The 27,431-nt window shown below is 47.2% G+C and overlaps 1 pseudogene; it reads left to right on the top strand.

Annotated features, from left to right (window-relative positions):
- Positions 1 to 23,710: 23,710 nt before the first annotated feature.
- On the top strand, positions 23,711 to 25,013 carry LOC147901902 (uncharacterized; annotated as a pseudogene).
- The last annotated feature ends 2,418 nt before the right edge of the window (positions 25,014 to 27,431 follow it).

Raw genomic sequence — 27,431 nt, 5'->3', positions numbered from 1 at the left:
AAGGCAATGACCAAACAACAAGCATGTGATGACTGGCCCACAGGACTACTTTGCTGCAGCAATGTGAGGATAATATGATTAAGCAATCCGGAATGAAGGCATGCAAATCAGAACCACAGGAACTGTTTTGAAGAGGGAGATCATGTGTTTCTCAGACTCCACAGATCCATATATGCTTCTCTGAAGGGAAACACTAATACTAAGCTTGCTCATTGGTATTATGGCCCCCATGAAGTTCTAAAGAGAGATTATTAAGCAATCCGGAATGAAGGCATGCAAATCAGAACCACAGGAACTGTTTTGAAGAGGGAGATCATGTGTTTCTCAGACTCCACAGATCCATATATGCTTCTCTGAAGGGAAACACTAATACTAAGCTTGCTCATTGGTATTATGGCCCCCATGAAGTTCTAAAGAGAGATTGTGAAGGTGGCTTATAAGCTGGAACTGCCGCCATCTTCTATAGTATTCCATGTCTCACTCTTGAAGTACTTATGACCTTTACCTCCCATGGATGAGGAATGACAGATTCAATACATCCCAAAGAAAATCATTGGATTTAGGGACCATGTACTCCGGAATAAGTCATATGTAGAATACTACATCAAATGAAGGGGCCTCTCGGATGATGAATCCTCTTGGCAGCCCTCATGTATTGTGAAGCAGCACCCTTACCTTCTCAGCTGATGCAGCAACTGGGAGGATTTGTGCATCATCATTGTTGCAAGGAGATGATCCCATGTCATCTACTCTTCTCACTGTTTTTCTTTACTGTTACAGTGACTTCTCAGAATTCCAGGACAAATTCTTTTTGGGTGGCAAGGACTGTAAAAACAGGTGGCTTTTTAATTGGCTTTGTAGTTGGTACTTTGTACTTTAGGCTACTAGGAAGAAGCCACGAAGCAGTTTTGGGGAATTATCCCACATACACAGTTGTAAACAACCTGCCCTAATTTCTATAAAAGACATGGCTGTCCCACACGCACTCATCTTATAATTGTACTTCCATTCATTGAATGAAACTAGATTATACAGCAGAGCTGATTGCTCAACTGGTAATTCAATAAGGAATAATCCTTTTCTGTCCGTGTGCAGCCCCTCACAAGTCACTATGGTAAGTCCAGCCCATGACTGCTTAATTCTCCTCGGCATCCTACCACGTGAACATTGGAAGGTGCATGAGTGTTTGTAAGAGTGATTTACAGTAGATTTTTCCACCTTGCATTTTGAGCACTTTTCCAATGAGGATTGTTGTATGCATCTCAAGCACCTCACCTCCCATGGGTGCATTCTTTCGATACTAACCCATGGTGTGCAAGTATTGAAGATCTCTACCATTCACTTCAAGCTTGGGTTCAGCCTCGAGACAAGCATGCTAGCCAAAAGTTGAGTCACAGGATGTTTTAATAACAACGTTCAATCAAAATGCTTACTTTTGAATAAGCAATGGCCAAAAGCAAGTAGGGCAGAGCTTCTAATGGCGTAAAAAAGGTGATTAGCAACAACATACAACTCAAATGATCTGATCTAGGCCTCCAGGTGTATACAACTACATGCAACCCTCAGTGCACAAAAGCTGCTTGATTCTCCTCGGCATCGTGCCAAGTGAACGTTGGAAGGTGCATGACTGTTTGGAAGAGCAACTTACAGTAGATTTTTCCACCTTGCGTTTTGAGTACTTTCCCAATAACTCAAAGTGATTGCATGTTTAAAGGGAGGATCACAAATTCACAGGAGAGCTACTGAAACTGTCAGATAATCCCTCAAGTGTTTCCCTTGTATCTCTTACTTAATCTCCATCTTTGTGTTAGAAAATTACCCAACAGAGGGTACGCACAGCGGAAGACTTATAGTAATGCCCAAGAGCTCACACAGTGTGGGTGTGGGGTGTGGAATCACAAACTTCTTTACTTAATGTGCGTCACATAGATGTGCAGACTCATCAATAGACAATGAACCAGCCAGATAGAGAAACCACCAAAATATATATTTCCGTCCAAAACTATGGACACAATACAAGAGAGATAGATCCAGAGTCCCACCAACGGTGTGGTCCTCTGATCTAACCACAAGGTCCTTCTCCTATCTACTGGCTATCTCTAGACTCGAGTCCACGTGCTCCACCTTGAGCGTCTGTAGACTTTCCGTCCAGTGTGTTCTTCTCCACCTTACTGCCTGTGAATCAGCGTAGGTGGGCAGCCCCTGCCAAGCTTTGTCTACAGCACACAGGTCCCCTTGGTCCTCCTGAATGTAGGCCCCAAGATAGCTGCTCCACTGCTCCAACCTGCTTGTGAATGGCTGCTCCAGAAGATGATGATCTCAGCAACTTTTTTCCCTATAAGACAGCCAAGGGAACGCTCCTGCGAGCCCTCTCCCTCCCTCCCGCAGCCTCTACCCCCCTAGCTCACCCCCGCCTCGGCCGCCCTCACCCCCTTGCCTCTCCGCCCTCACCCCCTCGCCCCTCCGCCTCACCCCCGCCTCGGCCGCCCTCACCCCCTTGCCTCTCCGCCCTCACCCCCTCGCCCCTCCGCCTCACCCCATCCCCTCGCTACCCCCTCACCCGCTCGCCCCCTCCGCCTTACCCCGCCCCCTCGCTACGCCTCACCCCCCCTCGCCATTCTGCCTCACCCCGCCCCCTCGCTTCGCCCTCCCCCACCCCCTCACTTCGCCCGCCCCCACCCCCTCACTTCGCTATCCCTCGCCCCTCGCTTCACCCCGCCCCCTCGCTACGCCCTCCCCCGCCCCTCCCGCCCTTTCGCCCCGCCCCCTCGCCCCTCCTACCCTTCCGCCCCGCCCCCTACCGCCCTTCCGCCCCGCCCCGCCCCACCCCAGCCGTCCCCCGCCCTCGCCTCTTCACCCCACCCGCCCTCCATCCTCAGCCCCCACCCCCGCCACCTCCGCCTCCCGGCCTCCCGCCCTCGTTTCCACCGCCCTCCGCCCTCCAACCTTCCCGCCCTCGCCTGCGCCTCCGCTTCCCCCACCCGACTCGCGTCGCCCCGTTTCGCCTCACCCGTCTTCATCACACCCAGGCTCCACCCCCCGCATCTATCCCCCCTTTTTTGGGTGACAGCCTCTTCTTCATCGGAGGTCTCGCAGATTGTCTTGGTGGTATGGCGGCTCCCTGCCCGGAATCGGAGGCCCAGTCGGACCCTCCCTCTCCAGATGCCTACCGCGTTATCTTGACAGAGCAACAATCGTCTCGGGTTCAGGAGGTTGCCAATGACTTTGCCCTTACCTCTGTCTATGGCAGCGTCATTGGACATTCCCCCTCCAGATCAGCCATCAGGGACTGGCTCCAGTCCACTCTCATGCTAGAGGACAGCCACATTGAGGAGGTGGCCCTTATGGGAAGGGGCAGGGGCATCTTCTAGCTCAAACTCTCCACTGCGAAAGCTGCGAGCAACCTGATTGCTGGTTCCCCCACATCTGTGGATGGATAGATCATTATGATAGTCCCTTGGTACCGTGGATTCAGTGCAGCGGATTTTGATGCTCGGTTCCGCATACCTCGCCATCCAGTGACGCTAGTTTTTCCAGGCCTTGCTGCTGAGCTTCGGCCGATTGTCAGGGACCTCGGCTCCCACTTTGGCTGGGTTATGTATGACACTTTCGCCGACGCAGTTACTACAGCAGGAGCCCCCGAGTCCGTGTGGCTGTGGAGCGATTTCGTTTGGAGAGATCAGTGCGTCAGGGTTGCCCCCTTGCTCCTTACCTGTTTCTCTTCTTCGCCGAGGCTATGACATACTACCTTCGGGCGAGGTCGACCGGGATCCGGGGTGTTCGCCTTCCCATCAGGGAGGACACGGAGCTCCTGGATTCGGAGTATGCAGATGATACAGCACTGTATGTCCAGGATGATGAGATGATGCTGGAGAGGGTGAGGATGGCCCTAGCGGTCTTCTGTTCGCCAGCCGGTGCGAAAATCAACTGGAACAAATCAATTGGTTTTCTCACAAACCCCGGGGCGTGCTCACAGTGGGGGAGGTTTTTGGGTTTCAGGTGGATCCCGCGGGGACAGACAGCTAGATATCTCGGCTTTCAGGTCGGCCTCGATATCACGCCAGCTCAGCAGTTTCTCCCGGTGCTAGATTCCATTCGACGGAAGCTGGCTTTCTGGAGCACTGCTAAGCTCTCTCTTGCAGGTGTTGAGACTAGGCATCTCCAGGGGTGGCTGGCCGACCAGCTCCCATGCAGCAAGGGGGGCCAGAGGGGGTAGGCTGGCCGACCAGCCAGGCCGACCAGCTGGTCGGCCCAGTTGGCTGACCGACCAGGCTGGTCGGTCTAGGCCATCTGGCCGACCCCCCCTTAGCCTTCCCTATAAAAGGGACTCCCTCCCTTTCACATCCCTCACTTCTCCCTGCAGCTCCTCAAGGCTCATGTACACAGCCTGCTCCTGACCATCCCCATCAGAGCCTCCTCTCAGTTGCTCAGTTGGCTGCCCACACTCCCGCAGCAGATCTTCCCTCTTCGGGGCTCCTGCCTCCTCGCTCCAGGCCTCTACAGTTCCCTTTGTTCCAAGGTTCCTGCCTCTTCACCCAGGCTCCTTCAGCCTCCTCTTTTCTAGGCTCCTGCCTCCTCAGTTCAGGCTCCTCTAGCCTCTTCGCTCCCAGGCCCCTGCCTCTTCGCTTCAGGCTTCTCCTGCCTCCATGCTCTCAGGCTGCAGCCTTCTTGTGCCCCTTTCTTCTGCTTCAGCTCAGCCCCTTCTGCAGCCTCCTTGTGCTCCCTTTCCTCTTCTTCAGTACAGCCTCTCCTGCAGCTCCTGTTTCTTATCTTATTCAAGATACCTTGTATTTCAGTTGCTGCCCTGGTTTAGGGGCTGAATTACAGCAGATCAGTTGTGGCACATTTTGTTATCTCTAGTGTTCTCTGTGTGGTTCTATAATTTCAGTTTGTTTGCATCTTCCACTGCCATTTTTTATATGGTATCAGAGCACCAGAATACTCTCTGATCTTGGAACTCCTGTATTGATGAAGTTGAAGAAGCTTGTCCTCGTCAGCAACTCTCTTTCCCACTGACTACAGAGCTCTCTTCTTCCCCCCTATATATATATATATTTTTTTTTTTTTGCTGCCTGTCGGCAGCCCTGTTCTAGACCTTGATCTGTTCACCAGCCCCGTTCTCTTCAGCCCCTGGTTGCTGTCCACTCCCTGGTTTCAGTTATGGCTGATGAAACAAAGGATTCTACTCCGGATCTTCGCGTTCCCCCTATGTCCAGTTTCTTTCAAGAGTCTGACAAGCCTGTACGTATTCCCACTCTTCCTACATTTCCAGATGCTCGGCAGTTAGATGGGACCAACTATTCTCTTTGGAAAATTCAGATGGCGTCTGTATTGGAATCTTATGATCTTGCTGAGTTTGTTGATCCCGGGATCCCTCGTCCGTCACCTGAGGAGGAGCCACATGCTTCTCTTATCTGGGATAAATTGAATGCTCGTGTACGCTCGTTCATCTTTCTCAATTGTCAACCAGGGGTTCTCAATCATATCAAGCACCTTACTTCTGCACGTGCTATTTGGGAATTTCTTGATGGCATGTATCTTCGCGTCACTCCCATGAAACGTATCTCCTTGGAAGTTCAGCTTCGTCGCCTCGATCCGACTACTTCCCCTTCCATACGGGACCACATCAATAAAATGCAAAGCATGCATCAGGACATCCTCCATGTAGGCAAGCCTATCTCCTCCGAAGATATGGCTATTACTCTCTTATCTCATGTTATTACTGACAGTCGATATGCAGCATTCTATTCTTCTCTTATTACCTCTGGCCGCCTCAGCACCATCACTTGGGAGGAACTTGTCCCCATGATGATGGATCAGGAGGAACAGTTCATTAAAACCTCTGATGGTTCTTCTGAGGCTCTTGTGGCCCACCGTCCCAAATCTCGATCCAAGAATGCCCCGTCCTCTGCCAATAACTCATCTCCTTCAGATCCCTCCAGTGACCGTCCTGCTCCCAAAGGTAATTGCAATCACTGTGGCACTCCTGGCCATTATTGGCGCAATTGTCCCTACCGCAAACACAAACGAGCTGACGCACCCCTGGCAGCTGCGGCTGATGCCTCCCTTACCCCCACTCCTGCATTTGTTCACCTTGAGCTCTTGAATCCGGTACCCCTTCCTGCAGTAGAGTCATTGGCTCTCCATAGCTCCGATGCTCGTGAATGGATTGTTGATAGTGGGGCCTCTCAGCATATGACCCCCTCCTCCTCGCTGCTCCAGGATCTCACCCCTCATTCTGGTCGTGTCTGCATCGGCGATAAGCACTCTATTCCTGTTCATTCAGAGGGCTCTCTTGATATTATTCCTGATGGCAAAGGGGGTAAACACTCTTCTCGTGTTCTTTATGTTCCGTCTCTCGGCTTTCATCTCCTTTCGGTTCATCAGATTTGTCAAAACAATATGAAGGTTGAGTTTGAAGCCGCCTCTGTTACCATCCGCGATCGTGCTACCGGACAGCCGGTTTGGACCGGCCATTCTACTAATGGTATCTACAAGCTTGTCGCCCTTCCCTCCCTTACAGGAACCTCTCTTGGCGACCTTTGGCATTATCGGTTTGGTCATCTACACATTGATGCTCTCCATCGTGCTTTCCGTGATCAGCTTGTCCTCGGCCTCCCTAACGTCGGCACTCGCCAAGGTCTCTGTCCCTCTTGTATATTGGGCAAACAACATCGCGAGCCGTTCGCCCATCATGCCTCTCGCCGTGCCACCGTTCCGCTTGGTCTTGTTCACCTCGACCTATGTGGCCCTATGCAGATTATGTCACTGGGGGGAGCCTCGTACTACATGCTCCTTGTTGATGACTTCAGTCGCTATTCTTGAGGATCCCTACTCCGAACCACACCCTGATGATGGGCCTCGTCGCTCTCATCGCCATCCCCCACCATCCTCTTCTGATCCCTTCCATGTCAATTACGCCCTTATGTCTCGCATCCTCGCCACTCGCGAGCCCACTACCGTTCCTCAGGCTCTGGCCCAGCCTCATTGGAAACAGGCTATGGAAGCGGAAATTCATGCTCTTCTTCGGAACCACACCTGGGACCTTGTTCCTCGTCCCTCACACCGTTCCGTAATTGGTGTCCGGTGGATATTCAAAACAAAATACGCCTCTGATGGTTCTGTCGACAAGTATAAAGCTCGGCTGGTGGCTAAAGGCTATGCCCAACGACCCGGCATCGACTATGGGGAGACCTTTGCACCTACCGCCCGGATGAGCACCATCCGAATGATCCTTGCTCTTGCAGCCCACCATCAGTGGCCCATCTTTCAAATGGACGTCAAATCTGCATTTTTGACTGGTGATCTTCATGAAGAGGTATATGTGGATCAGCCACCCGGCTTCATTAATTCTCGTTCTCCTTCCATGGTCTGTCGCCTTCGCAAGGCCCTCTACGGTCTCAAGCAAGCTCCTAGGGCCTGGAATCAGCGTATTGATACCTTCTTCTGCCGCCAAGGACTTCATCGCTCTCTGGCTGATCCCAATCTTTATCTTTTTCATGAAGGACAGCTTCATACCTTCATCATTCTTTATGTGGATGATCTAATCCTTACTGGGAGTCATACCAATCATATCCTTGCCATTAAAGTTGCTCTTCAAACTGAATTTGAGATGACGGATATGGGCCTTCTCCATTTTTTCTTTGGTCTTGAGATTTGGCAGACTAAGAGGGGGTATTTTGTCTCTCAGCAACGCTATGTTCACGAGCTCCTCGAAACTTTCCACATGGCTGACTGTCGGCCCATCACTTCTCCCATGGATCCCAACTCTAAACTCTCTGCTTCTGGGTCCACTGCTTATCCTGATGCCTCCCTCTACCACCGGCTTGTTGGTTCTCTTCTCTAGCTACTTAACACTCGACTGGATCTCGGCTTCTCTGTCGGCACCCTCAGTACCTTCATGCAAACCCCTTCGCTTTCTCATTGGCAGGCTGCTCGACGTCTCCTCCGCTATCTTCAGGGGACCTCTACTTTCGGGCTCCTATATACTGCCGGTGGTTCCTCTCCTTCCCCGCTCACTCTCCGAGGTTGGAGTGACTCCGATTGGGCTGGCGACCCCGATTCTCGCCGCTCTACCACGGGCTATGTTTTCTCCTTTGGCTCTGCGGCTATCTCCTGGTCCAGTAAACGCCAACCCACGGTCGCCCTATCTTCCACCGAGGCTGAGTATCGGGCTATGTGTAGTGCCACCTGTGAGGCTGTGTGGCTTCGGCGCCTTCTTCTCGATTGTGGTTTTCAGCAACCCGCTCCTACCACACTTTTTTGTGACAATCAAAGCTGTATTGCCCTTGCTCGCAATCCGGTTTTCCATGCTCGGACAAAACACATTGAAATTCAGTACCACTACACGCGAGAGAAGGTTCTTGACGGTACCATTTTGCTCCTATTCAGCACCACTTCCGACGTCGCCGACATATTTACCAAACCTGTTTCCCCTCCCCTTCTCCAACGTCATACCAGCTCTCTGGGTCTTGTGCCACACCCTGGAGCTGAGAGGGGGTGTTGAGACTAGGCATCTCCAGGGGTGGCTGGCCGACCAGCTCCCACGCAGCAAGGGGGGCCAGAGGGGGTAGGCTGGCCGACCAGCCAAGCTTTGGCCGACCAGTTGGTCGGCCTAGTTGGCTGACCGACCAGGCTGGTCGGTCTAGGCCATCTGGCCGACCCCCCCTTGTCCTTCCCTATAAAAGGGACTCCCTCCCTTTCACATCCCTCACTTCTCCCTGCAGCTCCTCAAGGCTCATGTACACAGCCTGCTCCTGACCATCCCCATCAGAGCCTCCTCTCTATTGCTCAGTTGGCTGCCCACGCTCCTGCAGCAGATCTTCCCTCTTCGGGGCTCCTGCCTCCTCGCTCCAGGCCTCTACAGTTCCCTTTGTTCCAAGGTTCTTGCCTCTTCACCCAGGCTCCTTCAGCCTCCTCTTTTCTAGGCTCCTGCCTCCTCGGTTCAGGCTCCTCTAGCCTCTTCGCTCCCAGGCCCCTGCCTCTTCGCTTCAGGCTTCTCCTGCCTCCATGCTCTCAGGCTGCAGCCTTCTTGTGCCCCTTTCTTCTGCTTCAGCTCAGCCCCTTCTGCAGCCTCCTTGTGCTCCCTTTCCTCTTCTTCAGTACAGCCTCTCCTGCAGCTCCTGTTTCTTATCTTATTCAAGATACCTTGTATTTCAGTTGCTGCCCTGGTTTAGGGGCTGAATTACAGCAGATCAGTTGTGGCACATTTTGTTATCTCTAGTGTTCTCTGTGTGGTTCTATAATTTCAGTTTGTTTGCATCTTCCGCTGCCATTTTTAATAGCAGGTCGTGCTCTGGTAGTCAACCAGGTCCTCCTAGCCACGGCTTGGTATGTGGCTTCCTGTTGGTGTTTCTCGAGATCCAGCGTGGCACAGCTTAGGAGGTTGGTCCGGAACTTCCTGTGGTCCGGGGGGGACGGTCTCAGAGATACCAGGGCCAGGGTTGCCTGACAAACAGTCATTCTTCCGCAGGCTGAGGGTGGCTTGGGTGTCATCGATCCAGAGCTTCAGAGTCAGGCCCTGCTGGGCAAGTTAGTTATCCGCGGTTTGACCCCAGGGGGGCAAACGTGGAAGATGTTACTTCAGCAGGGGGTCGGTTCTTGTGTCCCGCGCCGAGGTGGAAAGTGGCTACCGTCTCTCAGGTGGATCTTCACTTCCGCCCCGCTCACTCAGCCCCGCTCCCCACTCGTTCGTAGCCTCCTCATGGTTTGGAGGCGGCTCCGCCTCAGTCTCATACAGTCCTTTCCTAGCTGTCAGGAGGAGATCGATCGCCAGCCGCTCATCTGGAACGGTCAGGTCAAAGATGCCGAGGGCCTTCAGCTGGGGGAGAGATCACACATCAGGTGGGACGGCTGGATGCGGGGGCCAGCCCGGTCCCTTCGAGTTTGGAGGGACACGTACACACTTGGAGACCGCTGCTCTAGCAGTTGCAGCTGGAGGTGCCCGTGGAGCTCAAGCGAGACGCACGGAGATAGACGGAGCGATTCCAGCTGATTGGTTGGTTCCACCCGAGATTCAGATCCTCATGCCTGGTGATGACCGTTGGCTGGGACAGTTCACCCCCCGTGGCATCCCACTGGTGGTTGCAGGTCGGATGGACGACACCTCTGTTTCCTTCTTCGCGGTTATGGGGGACGGCCGACTCAGGAGAGAGGATGTGCTCATCGACCCCCTACTCCCATGGCAGAGGGTTCGGGTCGTAGGCCTTGTGGGGAAGGTTTGGCGGACCGATCCCAATATAGAGCAGGATCAGCTGCAGTAATGGCGACTCTGGCTCTGGGAGGGGCGGGCCTTGTCAGAGCTTGATTGGGACCCAGGAGAGTGGAGATGGCCAGAGATTGTGACAGGTCAGGGGCCGACCTCTTTCTTTGCCTACAGCACGACATTGGGCAGGAGAGTTCTCGGGAGGATGCAGAGCCGCCCTCCTACCCAGCGGCCCAGCTGGTATGCTCAGGGTATCTCCAGGTTATTTTTGCAGGCCTTCTGGAAGGCCTTGTGGGAGAGCTGGCGGCCGCGGAAGATCTCCTACTTCCTTTGGCTTCTCGCCCACAAAGGTCTTCCAGTGGGGAGCTGGTTGCGGCAGGTAGGTCAGGATGGACGTTGTCAGATCTGTCATGAGGACGAGGAGTCACCAAAACACTGCCTGTGGAGCTGCACTCGCGCCCAGGAAGTGTGGAGGTGGACCTTCGGGATCCTTACTTGCGCAGCACCGGAGTTAGGTTTGATCACTTGGGGCGCGTTCTGCTGGTGCAGCACCGCACCTGGTGTTCATCACTTCTTCGAGGCATGTCCGCAGGACCCCACGTTCCTTCTCACACAGGGGACGTGGGGGCCGCTCGAGAGCATTCCGCCGCACCTGGCAGAGGCTGGCACAGGATCTCAGGAGAGGCAGCCAGTCTGGGAGATTATTAGCAGCATCGCAGGATGGCACATTTGGACCTCGCGCTGCGCGCAGATCCTCAGTGGCACCTCCCTTTCGACTGCCCAGATCATGACTGACATCTGGAGTGAGATTATACACCCCCTCAGAGGCCAGTGGGACCAGATACAAGGAGACTCCCGGGCTGGCCGAGAGAAGCGGAGACGTTTCCTCCGTGATTGGGACACACAAGGCCTCTTCTTCGAGCATACTTCGCAGGGCCTTCAAAGGCGCTACTCACCACCTCTCTGGCTGTTCATTCACACTCGCCTGATCCCTCCGTGAGTCATCACTAGACAATGAACCAGCTAGATAGAGAAACCACCAAAATATATATTTCCGTCCAAAACTATGGACACAATACAAGAGAGAGAGACCCAGAGTCCCACCAACGGTGTGGTCCTCTGATCTAACCACAAGGTCCTTCTCCTATCTACTGGCTATCTCTAGACTCGAGTCCGCGTGCTCCACCTCAAGCGTCTGTAGACTTTCCGTCTAGTGTGTTCTTCTCCACCTTACTCCCTGTGAATCAGCGTAGGTGGGCAGCCCCTGCCAAGCTTTGTCTACAGCACACAGGTCCCCTTGGTCCTCCTGAATGTAGGCCCCAAGATAGCTGTTCCACAACTCCAACCTGCTTGTGAATGGCTGCTCCAGGACATGATGATCTCAGCACCTTGCTGCCCTAGAAGACAGCCAAGGTCCAGCCTCTCCCTCGAGCTAAGTCTGCAGCACCTGTTGCACTCTCTCACCTCCTGTAGATAGGCCCAGAGAGTAGGCTTCCTGCTGCTCCTTTCTACCCTGGAACTGCTGGCTGCTGGATGATGAATGAGGCCAAAAGCCTCTCCTATAGGCCCTAAGGCCTGCTGAGAAAACCGACCAGTCTGTCCCAATCTGGGCCAACTGGGCAGACCAGGTTGGCTGGCCCAACCGACCTGGTTGGCTCAGCCCAACCAGCCCCAATAGGGCCCTTTACTGGCCCCACAAAATCGCCTCTTGGGCTCTCTTTTCCAGGGCTTGCTGGCCCACGATTCCATGCAGGGGCTAAGCCCTTGGCCAGCCCTAGATAGGGCCTGGTTGGCTGGCTTTGCCCAGCCCAACCAGCCCTCCATATGGGCTGCCTTGTGCTGCTCTATCCCCTGCCATGTCAGCGCCTGTTCCCCCTGCTTTTACTGCACCAACCTATGCACCATCATCAGGGTCTGTTGCAGGCCCTTTGCCTGCCCACTACCCTCGCCATATGGCTCGCCATGCTGACGCCATCTGCTGGCGTCTGTTGCAGGTCGCAATCCTGCCCACATTCCAACCATGACTCCACGCCTTGTGTCATCCTGAAGCTGTCCTCTGAGTGCCTCATGCCAGGCCTAATCCAAGACAATGTGTCCCCGCCATCTTCTTGCACATGAGCAGCTCCTGATGCAGCCTTTCCTGATTGCGTGGGAGTTTTTTTGTGCAGATAGCACTTCTTTGCGTAGCCAGCTTTCAGTGCTACTGACCATTGATCATCCACATCCAAGTAATTTATGATCTCTCTCTCTCTCTCTCTCTCTCTCTCTCTCTCTCTCTCTCTCTTAAGGTGCTGTCGCTCTCTCTTGATCACAGTCTCGTGCTCTCTCTTGATCTGCTCTTCGACCTCCCGCCAAGAGCTTCTTTATAATTTCTTTGAATGTAGTGTGGTGTGAAATTGTTTGGATTGTCTGTTTTTTGCCTCCTTTGTACATTCACAAACTAAGCAGGTAGTCATTTTCCTAGACAAAAGACTCCAAAGTTCCTTGAGCTTGTCCTCAGCTAAGAAGGGCCTTATAGCTTCTACGGAGAAGTTGTAGTACAAGCCTGTGTGGAGCCAAGAAGAGGCTATTTCATAGGGGAGAGCGAATTCATGGAGAAGGTGGGGGATTTGAGAAATGATCTCTCCTGCTCTCAGGTAGTGGGAGCAGTCATCATCATCATCAAATTCTATGAACTGTTTCTTGTGGAATTGGTGCTATGATTGAACAACTATGAAAAATTGATGGACAAATGTCCTGCTCTAATAACATCTCACCACGCTATCACTACAAAATCGTAAACAATGGCTGGTATGGCACTCTGATAGGCTTTGATGAACTGTATACTGTCCTCCGGAAGTACTATCTACGGCTTTCGTGATAAGATAACCAGGCGCAACAGTTATTCCAACAGCTTGAAAGCACATGGTGGAGACAAAGTAGAACAAGCAAAATGGAAAACTATAAATTGGCTTTGAGAATGCAACAAATGATACTCACGAAGTATAGTTTGAAGTAGGCGAAGACGATAACGTTGAATCTTTTCACTGATCGTTCAGAACGCGTCTAGCAGAGCTCAAGCAAACTCGAATCTTTCGGTGGTCTACAACATGGAGAAAACCGACCAGTCTGTCCCAATCTGGGCCAACTGGGCAGACCAGGTTGGCTGGCCCAACCGACCTGGTTGGCTCAGCCCAACCAGCCCCAATAGGGCCCTTTACTGGCCCCACAAAATCGCCTCTTGGGCTCTCTTTTCCAGGGCTTGCTGGCCCACGATTCCATGCAGGGGCTAAGCCCTTGGCCAGCCCTAGATAGGGCCTGGTTGGCTGGCTTTGCCCAGCCCAACCAGCCCTCCATATGGGCTGCCTTGTGCTGCTCTATCCCCTGCCATGTCAGCGCCTGTTCCCCCTGCTTTTACTGCACCAACCTATGCACCATCATCAGGGTCTGTTGCAGGCCCTTTGCCTGCCCACTACCCTCGCCATATGGCTCGCCATGCTGACGCCATCTGCTGGCGTCTGTTGCAGGTCGCAATCCTGCCCACATTCCAACCATGACTCCACGCCTTGTGTCATCCTGAAGCTGTCCTCTGAGTGCCTCATGCCAGGCCTAATCCAAGACAATGTGTCCCCGCCATCTTCTTGCACATGAGCAGCTCCTGATGCAGCCTTTCCTGATTGCGTGGGAGTTTTTTTGTGCAGATAGCACTTCTTTGCGTAGCCAGCTTTCAGTGCTACTGACCATTGATCATCCACATCCAAGTAATTTATGATATCTCTCTCTCTCTCTCTCTCTCTCTCTCTCTCTCTCTCTCTCTTAAGGTGCTGTCGCTCTCTCTTGATCACAGTCTCGTGCTCTCTCTTGATCTGCTCTTCGACCTCCCGCCAAGAGCTTCTTTATAATTTCTTTGAATGTAGTGTGGTGTGAAATTGTTTGGATTGTCTGTTTTTTGCCTCCTTTGTACATTCACAAACTAAGCAGGTAGTCATTTTCCTAGACAAAAGACTCCAAAGTTCCTTGAGCTTGTCCTCAGCTAAGAAGGGCCTTATAGCTTCTACGGAGAAGTTGTAGTACAAGCCTGTGTGGAGCCAAGAAGAGGCTATTTCATAGGGGAGAGCGAATTCATGGAGAAGGTGGGGGATTTGAGAAATGATCTCTCCTGCTCTCAGGTAGTGGGAGCAGTCATCATCATCATCAAATTCTATGAACTGTTTCTTGTGGAATTGGTGCTATGATTGAACAACTATGAAAAATTGATGGACAAATGTCCTGCTCTAATAACATCTCACCACGCTATCACTACAAAATCGTAAACAATGGCTGGTATGGCACTCTGATAGGCTTTGATGAACTGTATACTGTCCTCCGGAAGTACTATCTACGGCTTTCGTGATAAGATAACCAGGCGCAACAGTTATTCCAACAGCTTGAAAGCACATGGTGGAGACAAAGTAGAACAAGCAAAATGGAAAACTATAAATTGGCTTTGAGAATGCAACAAATGATACTCACGAAGTATAGTTTGAAGTAGGCGAAGACGATAACGTTGAATCTTTTCACTGATCGTTCAGAACGCGTCTAGCAGAGCTCAAGCAAACTCGAATCTTTCGGTGGTCTACAACATGGAGGCATTGAGTACTGGAAGGCTAACGGAATGATACTGGCTACCAACTACCGACAGGCATCCTCCTCATTGAACAAACACCCGAATAGAACTGCGGGTGATACTCGCTAGACTACTGGGGTGACGACAATGCTCACAAGGCGATCAACGTAGACCGGACATAGTCTGGTTGAGGGCAAAATTTTTGATGTGCTGCTCGCAAGCACTGAGCTGGTGTATAAGAGCTAAAGCAAAACTACAAAGTCGGAGTAGGGTACTTCGTGTTTCCTAACGTAAATTTTTCGTGTACCTTGGAGTATTTTCGTGAGGTTTTGCTCAAATGGTATATTGTTTGACCATGTTTCCAACGTAAATTTTTTTAAATATTTGTTAAGTTCACTATACAATATCAACTTTGTACCTTGGGGTATTTCCGCAAGTATCTCCTCATATGGTATATTGGCATGATCTTGACTTTGCAATTATAATATTGTCACATAATTTTAAATTTTTTGTCTCTTAACTTTGTATTCTGCTTTCGTTTAGGACGTGCTCAACGTATTGACATGGCAACCAAGGAACATTCCAAAGAATTGAAGAGGCTTTTTGTCTATATTCAAAGAGAAGTACTCTTACTAGTCGCACACATGGACGAGACAATGATCAGAAAATTTGGGGACGATGACACTCTGTTAGATGTGTTCAAACAACATGTGATGCAAAGGCTAAATAAAATCAAAGAGGTGTCAAAGATACGAGATCAAGTAAAAGACATATTCACAGATGTAGCCTGGTCAAAAGAATTGGAAAAGTGTGTGACGACCATCATAGGAAACATCACATATCATGCACAATATGTAGACGAATCGCTATCTTTGAATGAGAAGTGTTTGGCTTGGCATAGTATGTGGAAACAAAGGTATACATCGAACAATGCTTCTACGCAAGAAGTGGATAGTACTGCTATGACTTTTCCTACAACAACCTATACTGCCTAGTTGCAAGATCATGCATATGAAATATATAAGGATAAAAAAATTGGTGCTGGGTCTGAAGGGCAACTTTTCCTGGTAAGAATCAAAGGAGTACCAGGCATCAGCCCGATTGCTTATTATGTAGCAAAGAGTTTTAAAGGCAATGCAGAGAAAAGAGTGTCTACCTTCATGAAAGAATCAACAATGCAAGTTAAACATATCATCTTGGTTCCGCCAATTGCTATGTCAATAAGTGCACTACATTGGATTTTCACGCCATATTTTAATGGAGGGACACTGTACACATTTTTCAAAGAAACCAAAAAAAGGTTCATGCATTCCAAGCCTAAGTTAGATACAAAGCAAATTCCTACAAATAACATAGAAAAGGTTGTGACTCTCGTACCAAAACTTTGTTTTGCTCTTTGCCTTGGCCTTCAGAAGCTGCACGAACAAGGTTGGATCCACAATGATTTTCACAGTGGAAATGCCCTTCTGGACTATGCAGCTACTTATGCGAGTGCGGATTGGTATTTGTGACTGGGGACGTGCAACATATGTAATAAATTCAAAGGAGAACTTGTTAGCCAGACATTCTAGTGAGGAAGATACTAAGTACAAGAATAGAATTGAGCTCGAAAGAGAACTTGGCAAGATGGGTTGGCTAGATCCTAAGCTATATGATGGTATTATAAAAAAACCTTGGACATCTATTGATATTCTCATAGCTTTGTAAAATTAGCCTTTACATAGCGAAATATGTACCCAGTTTACAGATTCTCATAGACCAAGCACAATGGTCAAGAGATGTTAAACTAGTCCAATACATTTCCAAAAGGATGCTTAAACAACATCCAAAAGACCGCATATCACTACAAAGTTCATGCAATCTATTTTCAACGAGGAGAATCAAGCTTGATATATGTATGCGACATAGTCTCTCCTGCTACTGCAAGTTGATTTGTAGTCTTTGATGCGGAGTACATAAGCATGACCAGTTTCACTGCTGTTGCAGAAACTCTGGTTGATCTGGTTTCTCAAGGTGAGAATCCTAGATGTGTTCTTGGACTCGTAGAGAGCTACAAACATATCCCATGCTTCTTTTGATGTCTTGACTGTGTTGAGTTGTCCTAGCATGACATCTTGCACATTATGCTTGATCAGGTGATAGGCATACTTGTCTTTCTTATCCCATTCTGCTTGAGCTCGGGCAATGGCAAGATCTGCTACTGGTGCAGAAACTATTTGTATAGATGTAGATCCCGATGTAGATTCCATTGCTAGTGCTGTGACAACAGATGGAGTAGAGCTACTGGTGGCTGGATTGTCCAATGGTCTAGGTGTAGACCCATCGACATACTCCCATTTGCCCTGAAGCACAAGAATGGTCTCCATTCGGTATTTCCATGTACCATAATTAGAGTTGTCTAACTTAGCAGATGCCTCCAGATTGAGGTTGCTAGTCAACATGGTGCAAGAAATGTACTCAAGTGTCATGAAAATCTCTGTATGAATCAACTACAAATACACTGAATATGCTAAGTGAAATCTCTCTATTGTCAGTGAAGATAGAACTACAGTATATAAAATCTGATCTGTATTACAAGGCTTGTGGCAATGATGCCGGGAATAGCCAAGAGGCTTTACAAGGTTGAAATGATGTGCACGATGCCGTGAAATAGCCGAATAGGCTTTACAATGGTGGCATGTGTGTGAAATCAAATGCTATCTGTCCACTGAAACAATCTGCAATGCCTCTGAACTCTAAAGTCTGCTCATTGAACTGATGAACGTAAGGTTTCAGGTAATGTAATGATGTGAAACCATATGTGAGCGTATGGATTGACTCCAAGTAGGTACTAGTCGGGAATTTCAAACATGGCTTAGATTGGCAACTTAGGGAAATTCAAAGCGTCCCCTCTATGGCAATCTAGTCTACTCTGATCTAGATCTAAACCAACCATCGATCGATTGAAGAATAGCAAATAATTCCTTTTCTTTTGTTCTTTTTAAGTGCTGGGTCAGATGCGTCGATGTAGAGGCAAACGTGCATGAAGGAAGTGGTTTTGTCAGTGAGGCTCAAATGTGAGTGTAACTTGCACCAAAATGTGTGCATGATGTGATGGGCACGTAGAGCACGAAAAAACGAGCGACTTTCCTTTTTGGAGCGCCCTCAAATTCTTCCTGGATCAAGAGATATGACTTGATCTAGGTGTAGGGGCAAAAGGAGTGCAAATGGTGCTCAATGATGATGTGTCACTGTGAGTCACATGCAGTGATGATGTGGCATTGTGCCTAGCAAGAGGTGTGCCAGTGGAGCTGCGTGTTGAGGTGAAACTTGATTGATTACAGGATGCACTTGGTAGACTTTTGCAAGGAAAAAATAGTAAATCCAACTAACACATATGAGGAATTCCTTGACTGGGCTATAGATTTGGAAAATAGTAAAGGCCTTAAGGACAAGGCAAAGAAGAAAGATGCACATAGTGACATTGAAGACTCACTAGCAAAGAAGGATAAGCTCAAGTCTAAGCTAAAAAAGGCACTAAAGGAATTGGGCATTTGAGGGAAGCAAGGCAACAATGAGAAATGGTGCAATAAGTGTTCTAGGAATGGAAACCGTGAAGAAGATCGCAATGTTAGATATGCTCAATGCCCCACCCTCCTAGTAACTACCAGTGGTCCAAGGTGCTCAAGTTGTAAGGCCCCTATATGAGGAGAAGCCATGTGTGAGCGTGGTACATTAGATATGGATCTTGACTTGCATGTCATATGAGGTCTATCAATGAGACTATTGATGGTAGAAAGGTGATTGTGACATGTCTTGATGATGTGGCTAATGACGTAGCCAGACGACATGGCAGAATGACGTGGCTTGCCTACGTGGCACTGATGATGTGGCAGCTAAGCTGGCAGGGGTGACATGGTACTGATGATGTGGCTGCCACCGTGGTAGATAAGGATTACCACGTGGTAAAAATATAACCAGTGAACAAATCGAGGGTCAATTGACCTAACCCGAGTCAAGGCCTATCCGCCACATGTCAAGACACAGACCAACCCTATTTGCTTGGTAACCTGGGTTATGGTACATGGGTTACCTTAACTAGATAAGGTGATGTGGCACCTTGATGACCAAACTTGCTGTGTGGTGACCCTGAGGATAAGACCTTGCCACATGTCGCTTCGTGGTCAGCCAGAATCTTTTAAAGATGCATCGAAATCTGTGTAGATTCTGTTGCCGTCAATCGGCTCTCTGTCGATGGCGTAGCCTATGGAGCTTGCTGGTGATCGGACGTTGTTGTTGCAAGATGATGGCCGTCAAGAGTCCGTGGCTTGATAGAAGCACTTGTTGGAGAGGTCCGTGGTCTTCTATGAGCCCCACGGGCTATGAAGCCTTAGCTATGCAGGGAGGAGCCGATGTCGTGGGAGCGGTGCATTAGGTGAGCTCTTGCAGAGTTCGTTGAGCCGTGGAGCGAGAGCTGGTTGCGAGTGAGCTGGTTGTAGAGCCGAGTGCTAGCTTTTGGCGTTAGTTGTTGATGGAGCGGCCCGTTGTGAAGCTCGACTATGGCGACTACAGAGCTGGCTGTAGCTATGGCAAGACTGAGGCTGCGCTTGGAGACCTTGGTTGATGGAGATTCGGCTTTGTTTATAGATGAAGGTGGCTACAGATGGCTTACGAGGGGCTCATTGGCGCTGCGAGCTTGTTGCAGTCCGTTGCTGTGGTTGCAGAGCGGCTACAGACCTTGGAGATAGAGAGCCTTATGAAGTGAGTAGTGCAGGTCATCGTTGGGCACTTGGAGCCACTGGCGGGAGGCTTTTTGCGGTGGCTGAGCATAGATCCTGTGCTATAGAAGCTGGGGAGCTGCTGGAAGCCGTTTGCCGTCGTTTGTGCTAAGGAGCCATCAGTGGGCTAGCCTTGAAGAACAGAGACTATGAAGTAGAAGGTTGCAGCCGATTGGAGATTTGGTTAATGGCGATTGAAGGCACAGCAGATGAAGGCCTTATTGATGACTTCGCTGTGAAGACTGGCTGTTGTAGAGCAATGGAGTGCTTAGGAGCCTTGCAGCTAGAGTAGTAGAAGGTGCAGGAACCTCTCTCACACAAGAGATTGAATCACAAAGAACCTTACAAACTCAGAAAACACTCAAGGTTGCTCTCTCTCGAAACGGAAACTTCTCAAAGCATGAACTCTCGTAATAGAATGGAACATGAGTAAAATTCGACGGAAACTCTCTCAAAGAACTCTCAAGTCATCACAAAGAATGGAATAAATGGAATGAATAACTCTCAAGGAACTCTCGAAAGAGATGACGGAAATCTTCTTTCAATGGACGGAATTTTCTCTCAACGGAAGGATCTCACAATCACTCAAGAGAATTCACAATCTCACAATCTCTCTCACACTCTCAAGAATCACAATGCCTCAGCGGAAGGCAAGGGAGCTCTGATACCATGACAAAATATGAAGAGGGGAGAGGAGAAGAGTGGAGATGAGGAGAGAGGGCATAGCTAGAGAGCACACCACAAATGATTAACTGTACACTAGATTTAGTTGAAAAAATAGAATATATACTAACGCTTTCCTTCATAGCACTCTATAAGGTTAGTGCTATGCACATATGATCACGTGATGGTGCTATGCACACATGATCACATGATGTTGAGTGTGAACTCTCAACAATACCATCCCTTGATGGCAAAAGTAACAGAGATTCTGAAGGATAGACTTAGGGGAAGCAACGAGCTCGCAGATGGATTGATAAAACACATTATACAAAAGCTATCCAATGGCTAGGAGACCATGGCTGAGTTGTTGCCGTGCACAAAAGCACAAGTGATACTTAATAAACATACCGAGGGAATATCAATCTTTTGCATAATAATTCTACACTTTGCCTTCAATGTTGAACTTGAAGAGCTTGCCGATCTTGACAACCAAGTAGCTGACAGCATATTACAACAATTCAAGGATGTGTACAATCTACAGCAGGGCGAATGGCCAGTAACCATTGACAAGATAGCACACAAAATTGACCCAGAATTTGGAGAAAAAAACTATGGGCCATTAGCAGTAATCTTCCTAGAACCCAAGAACCAGCCTACTCAAGGTAAAACCCTACCCACAATATAAAACATCCTTTCAAAGTATATATATTTTTCCATATAATACATTTAACTTTCACTCATACTTTATTCAATTTTATGATCAACAGCAGACACAAATAAGGAACCAGCCATGTCAAACAACAATACCACATCGGTAACAAAATTTATCTATTGCATCACTTGTCTACGAAATGGGAAAAAATATTTTGGACAAACTACAAACATTGAAACACATCTAAAATGACACAAAACCAACCCACCATCTAAAATGATCAATGATGTCCATAGGTACAAACCATTTGAAAAAAACTTCAACGTGGAGGTCTTGGCTTCAACTCTGAATACATAGGAAGCAAATAACTTAGAACGTCAATACATTGCTCGAATGGACACAATATCAAGCTCAAAGGGTTACAATAATATAAAAGGACACCCTACAAGCACGAAAAAATATTACTACTTAAAGCAAAAAATTTTGATTCAAGCAACAATGTCATTTGTCTGACTTAATTTCCAAACATTTAGAATACAATTCATATCATTCTTCTTCTTCTTTATTCATGTTTTAATTTATCTACGCACTCATATACATGAAATTACATCAAATATTCGTACATATAGAATTTCAAATTCCACTTTACGGTTTCCATTTATTCTACAGCTAACCTTACAATTTATGCATTAACAATTTCTAATTCTAGTTTAATAATTTTTTTTGTTATTTCAAAAAATCCTTTCGTCATCATTGATTTAGAATCGATATTTTCTACATTGCTCTCTTTCACCTTAGGCAGTCTACCACACCCTAGTTGGCCTGCCTTTGGAGAGGGGAGGTCATTGTAATGTAAACTGCCCATAAGAATTGAAATTGAGTCATATACATTTAAAAATGCTCCTGAATGTTCCCAACGCTCCCATTGGCCAACCACTCTTGCCCAACGATTTTGTGGAGTTCACTTTAGGAAAGTGACTGACATGGTTTTCTATTGTCTTTGCTCTGAAAGTTCTTCTTTAGGAAGGGTGTAATGTGTCGATGGAGAACCCTTCCACCACTCAACTTCTATTTTTGAAGAGGTGCACGAATGGTTTAGGACTATATAAAAAGAGGCAGCCCTTATGGGGGAGTGCAAATGCTATCGCATCATCCATTGTTCATCAGGCTGGTTCTATTTTAGCTCGTACCTAGTGAGTTGTGATCGGGAATGGCTAGTTCTACAAGACCTGAGTCCATGGACACTAGCAATGGAGCATTTAAAAGAGGTCAGGGAAGAATCCGATTCATTTTCACAATTAATTTGATGATTCCTATTCTTCCATAATGTATGTACTAATTCGACATTGTTGCAACTTGTCTTAGTACTCACGACTCATATGCATCGTGTTGCGTTGCACATGAGTCTCCACTCATGCTTCTGATACCCAGGCTTCTGGACCAGGTACATCCTCCTCCTCTTCTTTGCTTGACTCCTCATTGTCTCTGTCTTCGGTTGTAGCGCTAGCACCACTTGGTCCATCGTCAACGTCGATGTTTTTGGCCTGAGTTTGCCGAGCTCTCTAATGCAACGTTCATTGGCTGCATTCATGTCTCTTACACTTGCATGATTTTGTTGCCGAAATGATGCAACGATTCTAGCATCTTTGAACATCGTGAATTGAGAATGTTGTTGGATGTATTCCTTGTTCAACTGCCGGAAGGTTTACCTCTAGAATGGACAGTAGACCATCGCATAGATTTAGTACCTGGAGCTCAACCTATTAGTGTTCCACCTTATAGGATGAGCCAGTGAATTATTCCTCATTGAACAATCTAGAAGATGAGCAAAAAGTGTTGATATGGTAGTCTTACATGATTTTGTTAATGTGGCATATGTGTCATGTGTATCCTCTACTATTTACCACATGGCAATGCCATGTCGCCTAGGTTGTGTGAAGCTTTGGAAGTTAGGAGGATGGTTTGTGGAAGGAGTGTTTTTGGGGTGGTAGACCCAACAAGCAAGATGAAGATGCTAAATTAGGAAGATGGATGTTGAGAGTTTCTATGCTATTGCTCATATAGGTCATGCATTGCTTGTTGTTGGATTGGCATTGAAACTTTTTCATTTTAGTAGTCAAAGCCATCACCATGTCACTAGTGTTATTATAGAAGTCTTGCTTGTTATAGCTGGCTTTAGCATTGAAGTGGTTTGTATGGTGCGCTTGTGTAGCCGTTGACTTTGCCTTAGTCAAAGGTGTTGTGTCACATTCCTATTTGTTGATGCTTGGCACTACAATCGATCACAATCGGTTGTTGCTTATTTTTGGTAGTTAGTTAAGCCTATCATAATGTTTGTCTCAGCATAGGTATTGTCATTGGGCCATGCTTCTAGAATTGTAATGGTAGATGTTTACTTGCTTGTAGTGGTCCATCACATCTCTCTTAGCATAGTTTTAGATGCATTGTAGTCTTTGATTATTGACCTTCCACATCTCTAGTTGTTATGTTGTGAGGCACATGTATTGTGGTCACTTCCTATGGTCCAAGCATTTGCCTGATTGTTGAAGAAGTTTTCTATTCCTAGCTTTTTTTACTAGAGGCTTTACTTGTAGGCCTTGCAGAAGTTTAGATTTGTCTCTCTGTTTCCCTCTATGTCATGCTACTTCGCATCAAATGTATTTGCATCGCTAATGCTAGATTGCTTGTATCCATCGCTATAGGTAGGGAATTGCTATATAGAGATGGGATGGTATTGATGATGTCAAGCTTGTAGAACTCTTGTGCAAAAAGAAAGACTCACTACAAATTACTTGTCATTTCTATAGTAGGAGGCACAATGGTTGTAGTAAACATTTTGTAGTAGATTCATGGTTGGAAAAAGAGGTAGCAGGCCCATACAGGAAAAGAAATAGAGGAAGAGGTGACATCTGTTGGTGCTTCTAACCAAGATTCCAAAGGAAAGAGGAAACTTGTGATGCAAGAGAGTTCAATCAAAGAAGAGGAGGAGGAGGAAAATGAGGATAGTTCCTCTAGCGAGCATAGCAAAAGTGTTAGCACACCCTCTTCCTGGGGGTGACGTGGCAAAGGCAGAGGTCGACGTGCACCAAAGCGACTGGCCAAAGAGGAGTCTGAGAATGATGGCGAGGAGGGTGTCCTTGGAGAGATGGCACTGAGCACCTCCTGTGACAAGACAATTGTGTGGGAGTGCATCGAGGACTAGCTACAATCATTCATAGTGAGAAGTTCGATCTTTTGAAGGTGTATAATCTCAAGGCATAGAGTGAGGGCTAAATAAAAAAATCACCTTTGTAGGGGGAAAAGAATATCACTTTGCCCCCGATCCCCTTGTGTCGATTACTCCCAATGCCCACTATCTGCCAGATCACATGCACCCAAGAGATGCAGGAAACATTCTTCTCAAGTGGGTACTTGCTGGGTTTGGGTGTCTTCATCATGTCCACCGCCACACCAAAGATGCAAAAGAGAGACGTGGACAAGAATGTGAAAAGGGAGTGGAATGCACACTGGCTCTGGAAGCACAAAGAAATTGATAAAGAAATCAAGAACATAGAGTGGGCATTCTTGTCCAATTCCTTATTTTACATTTGGGATGGGAACCATCGCCACACAGGGTGGATGACTGAGATAAGGACATGTAAGTATTGTAGTCCATTGATTTGGGTGATTCAACATTAGTAGCCATGTTTCAGTTGTTTTCAACTCATGAATTCTTTTTTTTCTTTTGAGTGCCAGCCTTTCCTAATGATGAGCACCGGCATATATGCATCTACTGCCATTTAGTGGAGGTGCCCTCGAAAGATGGAGAGTTGTTGTCTGCGTTATCAAGGACGAATAGGTGATTTTGATGATTTCTGATGAATGCACTGTGTCTTTAGTTGCCTTGCCCTCGCTAAAGGATCATTTAATATGTTGCTTTTGACTCTAGGCTAACACAGAAGGGGGTTGTCAGTGACCACCACTTTTTCGAACCTCATTTGCAAGGCCAGAGTGTTGGGTGCTATATCTGATGTGGCAATCCACTGAAGGTTGTCAACTGAGTAGAAATAGTGGCTGGATGACCATAGGAAGAAGGCAACTAACGAAAGTGCATTGGTACAAAAACCGTCTTCTAGTCATCGCATACGTGATGTGAAAGGTAAGGATCAATAATGGGACACTTTTCCCTTTCCTTCTCTAGTTTTTGTAATATGTTTGATGACAAGGCAACGAATGCATGTGTAGGACATGTATGACAAACACTTGTGTCCAGTCATGCATAGTCGCAATGAGTTATCAAATGTTGACTTTCGAAAGAGATGGAGCGAAGCATACTATAGTGTGAACAACAAGCTCTTGAAGCGTACACGTCAGACTTGAAGTTAGTTGACCTTGCACTAGGGGCAAGATGGTACAAGTAAGTGAATTGTGGGGATTACATGTGGAATGACAACGATTAGATGACAAGCTTGCATACTAATTAATTGTTTATTGAAACCACTTTTGGTTTGCAGGACTATCACCACTCTAGACTAGGGGATTAAGCCCCCGGGAGCGATCAACGAGGAGAGGCTGTATAGCCTCGCAATGTCAAGGTTGACCGAGGACGGATAAAGTAAGGTGTATGGAAGCGCTGGCAAGCAACGACAAGGGGATGCATGTCATGATGGGAATTCCTGAGTATATTCTTTAGCACACCCCTAAACCATGATGAATAGGCTCCTTTGCTTTTGAATCATGTTGTCATTGCTCAATTGATAAACACTTGTTTTGGGCCCTTTTTGTTCGTGGACTCCGCTTCACCATTGCCATGAAGATAATAAGTAGTGGAAACTTTATGCATGATTTTGAATTCAGTCTTGAGCAACTAGATGATGTCATTAAGGAAATGTGAATCTTGATCACTAACAATATGTAGATGGCATCCATATCTACAGATGATATCCTCAAAAATAAACTTTGCAGTATTACAAGCCAAGTCGAGCTTAGCATAGCCAATAGTAGTGACAATGATGTATTTATTTGTGTAAACCTGGTAGGTTTTAAAGGGCCAACAAAATCCAAACCCCATTTTTGAAAAGATTCCCAAGGATGAGTAGGCTACAGTGGCATAGACTGATTGGGCAATAATCATCCAGTGTGTTGCCAAACATCACTATGCATATACTTAATTTGAGCATCCTTAAACAAGGTTTCCCACCATCCTACCTACATCACTTTTTTGGCCATTAACTCCCCATGGAAATGTCCTCCTAAAGGATCCGACTGAGCTTCTTGCAAAATGATTGCTTGCTTGTGTGGCATAATCCATCTGCAAAGAACTCCATTTGCACACTAATGATAAAGGTGTCTACCAATTAAAGTGTATTTCCAAGACTTCAAGGCCAGTTGTTTGTGCTTGTCTCATGAGGCATTGTATCAAGAAATACAAGCCTTAGATAAATAAACCATCAATTCGGCATACCCATGCTCACAATAGTCAATTACAAAGAGTTCAGCATCTGGAAGTTCAGTAGTGACTCCTTGAGTAGTCTTGGGTGCAAGAAGTTTGGATAAATAGTCAGATCTTACATGGGTTTTCTGGAGTTTATGAATAATTTTAAAGTTGGATGCTTGGAGAAGAAGCATCCAACACACAAGGCACCCTTGAATAACAGTCTTATTGATAAGATAGAGTAATGTCTTATGTTCCACATAAAACATGAAAGGGTTACTGAGCAAATATTGCCTTGGTTTTTGCACATTGAATATAACACCTAAGGCTCCTTGCTTGGTAGTACTATAGTTAATCTCACTAGGCATTAATAACCGAGTGCATAATATACTACATAATCTAGTTGACCATTTGGATGAGCCAAAATAATGCCCAAGACATATCTAGAAGCAACTACATGCACATGGAAAATAGCATGCCACCTTGGTTGCCTTAAAATAGGTGTAGCCATTGCTTGGCTTTTAAGATCATGGAAAACCATAGTCAACTCGATAGTCCACTCACACGTGGCATCTTTCTTTGTCAACTTATGCATACAATGGAGTTGCAATCTTGGCAAAAACTTTCATAAAGCATCTATAGAAGCTAATAAATCCCACAAAAGAATGCAATTGAGTTAGATTTTTAGGATCAAGCATTTTTAGGCTCAAGCATTTGTTGTATAGCTTAAATTTTACATGGCTCAGTTTGTATACCATCTCATGAAATGATATGAACAAGGAATATTCCCACTCCGACACAAAATATACTTTTAGCTGGGTTGAGAGAAATACTTGCTTGTTTGCATCTCAAAAATACCTTTTTGAGATAATCGAGAGATGGTCTTTGTCTAAAGAGTAAACACCAAAATCATCCAAGTAAATGGTAATGAACTCAGTGGGATAATCTCAGAAAGTCTCTACCATAAACTTCTGGAAGGTTGATGATGGGGAATTTCTTAATCCAAAGGGAATTACTCAGGTCACATAAGCATCCCATTCCGTAATAAAGGTAGTCTTAGACTAATACTTTGGAGCTATAGTAACTTGATTATAACCACTACAACCATACATAAATGAGTACATCTCATGTATCACTTGGTCTAAGATTCCATCATT

The sequence above is a fragment of the Dipteris shenzhenensis genome, chromosome 5, assembly GCF_047967505.1.
Source record: "Dipteris shenzhenensis isolate YYH24624 ecotype China chromosome 5, Dip_SZ_1.0, whole genome shotgun sequence".
Classification (NCBI taxonomy): domain Eukaryota; kingdom Viridiplantae; phylum Streptophyta; class Polypodiopsida; order Gleicheniales; family Dipteridaceae; genus Dipteris; species Dipteris shenzhenensis.
Note: the sequence above shows the minus strand (reverse complement) of the source record. Positions and strands in the feature narration are given on the sequence as shown.